The sequence below is a fragment of the Nesoenas mayeri genome (genome assembly GCF_963082525.1).
Source record: "Nesoenas mayeri genome assembly, chromosome: 3".
Lineage (NCBI taxonomy): Eukaryota > Metazoa > Chordata > Aves > Columbiformes > Columbidae > Nesoenas > Nesoenas mayeri.
The window spans coordinates 83747898-83751010 of NC_137544.1; positions in this window are offsets into that span (position 1 = coordinate 83747898).

The following is a 3113-nucleotide window of genomic DNA, read 5'->3' on the forward strand; positions in this document are numbered from 1 at the left end:
GCGCTGCCGGCGGCGCCTCCGGGCGGGCGGGCGGGCGGCGAGCGGGAGGGGGGCGCGCGGAGGCGGCGAGCCGGGCGGCGCGGGCCGGGGGCGCGGTGCCGCGCGCGGCCGCAGGCGGTCGCCCCGCGGGGGGGGGCGCGGGGAGGGGACGCGGGGACAAAGCCCGAGGCCGCCGCCGCCGCCGCCAACTCCGGGCTGGCAAGTGGGGGGTCGCGAAGAGAAGGAGGCCGCGGCAGCAACTGGGTTTGGCCCGGCTCGGCTCCCGTGGACTAGGGGCCGCACAGGCGCTGCTCCCTCATTGGCCACGAAAGCAAAAGCCTCGCCGCCATTGGCCGCCCTCTCTCGCCGTTCTCGCCCACCGCTTTGACAAGCCCGGAATGGAGCGGTGCCGCCTCTTGGGCAGGGGGGAGAAGGCGGGGTTCCAAGGGAGAGTCCGCCTCGGATTGGTCGGCCGCGTTGCCGTGGTGATCGCTTCTGGGCTCGCTGATTGGCGGGGCTGTGTCTCCGTGGTGGAAGGGTAGATTACGAGCGCAGGTCAGATCAGGGGAGGCCGGTCCGGGGGGAGCGAGCCGGGACCGCGGGGGAGCTCCGCCCCATGCCCTCCCCCCCCCTCCCCCCCGCATGCCTCGCGGGTGGCGGTTACCCTCACGCGACACCGCCGTTGGGGGCGTGCGGCCCCCGACCCCTCCGCTCCGGCGGGTCAGGGCGAGGCCGGCTGCTGAGGGGAGGGCGGTGTTCGGGGACGAAGCGGCGCTTTCTGGTGACTGGAGTTGTCCCCTTTGTTGTGAAGAAACAACAATGCAGCGTCGGCTGCCTCCTCTGCCTCAGCCGTAGGCGGCAGCTCGGATTCCGAGGGCTCGAGGGACAGCGGGTTCGGGCCGACAGAACGGGGAGGTTGCCCGGCTGAAGCTCCTTGTTACTGAGCTGGCACAGTTACTTTCCTGCACCCCCCTGCCCGTTCCATTATGGCTTCGGTACCGTAGTGTGCAGTGGGGGCTGCGGGACCACGTTTGTGCAGGAGTCCCCAGTTGTCCGCAGCTTAATCCTTCCCCACCTAATTTTTGTTATTAGCTTGGTGAATGGACTGCTGCCATAGAGACATCAAGCATAGCTCAAAATGACTAATAAGGCAAACTGGAAAGGGGAGTATGGCCAGTAATAAAGGGAGAAAGGGAAAAAGCAGTTTCAGCCACCGACGTGTGAGATGAAACCAGGAGAGAGGGAAACCACAACAGGAGAGATGAGGGGCTGCAGCCATTAAGGTATTCAGACCGACTGATGCTTTGTGAGGTGGAAAATGTATGGCACAGGTCAGGAATCACATTCTCCTTATGTCTTTTTATTATTTGAAAAGTCCTCCAGCCAGTTATAAATGCATGCAAAATACAGAGCTTTTGGTTGGTTAGTTTTTGGTTTGGTTTTGTGTGTGTGTTTTTGTTGTTGTTGTTTTAACAGTAAAACAAAGGAGCAGGAGAAAGGCATTATTTGCATTATGTCTTGAAGATCAAAATGGCTCATGCTGCAGAGATGGCTGAAGTCATTTTTATCAGTGAGGATCCTCCTCTGCACCCATAACACTGACCTCCCAGTGTAGCTGAGGGGCAATAAGCACTGGAGTCTCCAATTACTAATATTTGTAATGGGTTGTCATAAGGAAATGGGGCCTGACTATCTCAGCAAATGTCTAGCATTTTATATAGCCTTCACTGCTCTATCTGTCCTTAGAGTATTCCATTGTTATTTTACAAATAGTGTGTTGAAAAAGGTTAATGTGGATTATAACTGCTGCTTAGACTGGAAGAACTATCCTGCCTGACTGCTTTAACATAAAACTCTATTGGCAGTTGTGATACCCATTTATGACTCTCAAATCTTTTACATAAACTTGAGTACTGGGAATAGTTCCTGAAAAGACTACTAATCCCTCAATAAAGTTAACTAAATGCAGTAGAGGATAAATTTTACTCCACTGAGAAAAATAAATGTTGTGATTATATACTTAAAAAAAAGATCATGCCAGCATATAGTTCAAGATTTTAATGCACCACTGTTCCCCAGTCCACCAAGACCAGTTAGAGGAGGCTGCTAGGAGGAACATCTTAGGAGAATTGGAGGTTAAAATAATTTTTGATTTTATGGTATTCCTTTCTGTCACTTAGAGGAAGAGCTTTCAAGTCTGCTAAGTGCTTTCCCTCCAATGAAAATAAAATAGAAGAACTTCCAAGTGGTAATCTAGATGGTTTAATGAGTAAAATCATTTTATAAGTATTTTCTTCTGGGTTTACTACCTTTCTTTATATAGTGTTTTTTTCCTCTTTACTTTCTAAAATTTCTTAAATATATTTTGTTGTTGTTGCTGCATAACTCTTGGGCTGGATCCCTTTTCTCCTTGTGCTTCCTTTTAAAGTTTCCTTCTCCTTTGCTTTCCTCATTAACCTTTATTTAATTGTGTAGATTTTTCCCACCTAAAGTAGGTGTAGATTAGCATTAAGTTTTTACTTTATGTGAACACTGTATCTGTATAGATGCAGAGGAACAATTGCAACTCCGTGTCAGCAGGTCACAGAAAGCACAGGCTTTTTTTCCTAATACGTAGATTGTGGCACATGCCACAAACACCGTGGCTGCCTGTTTTCCAGTGAGTTTCTGTCCTCTGTTACCCACCAGCACTGTCAATCCAGAGCCCATTGAAGCTGGAGGATATCCTCCTCTGTTTCTGCCTGTTCCTGCCAAAGCTTGTCATCCATAGTACTACAGTACCACATAGCTCCCTCTGGCAAAAGTGATAGTAGGATTTTTTTCTTTGTTCCCTATCACAGGTGGACATAATGCCACTGAGCAGTGTTTAGTGACTTCGGGGTTCCTCTTTTTAAACTTCTATCACCTCCTGATCACGGATTGTTTCTTTGTTTAAGTGCTGGTGACACACTCCCTCAGTACCATATATAACATAAACAAAAGAGGCAGAAACAGAGAAGCAGGCAGCTCTTCAGTTAAATAGAACATGGCGATGCTGGGCTTCCTGGTGCTCAGGACATGGAGGTATGGAAGTGTTCTAGCCACAGGCTGATAAACTGGCCTGAGCTTTCAGTGAATGCTGTGAAGCATGGCTG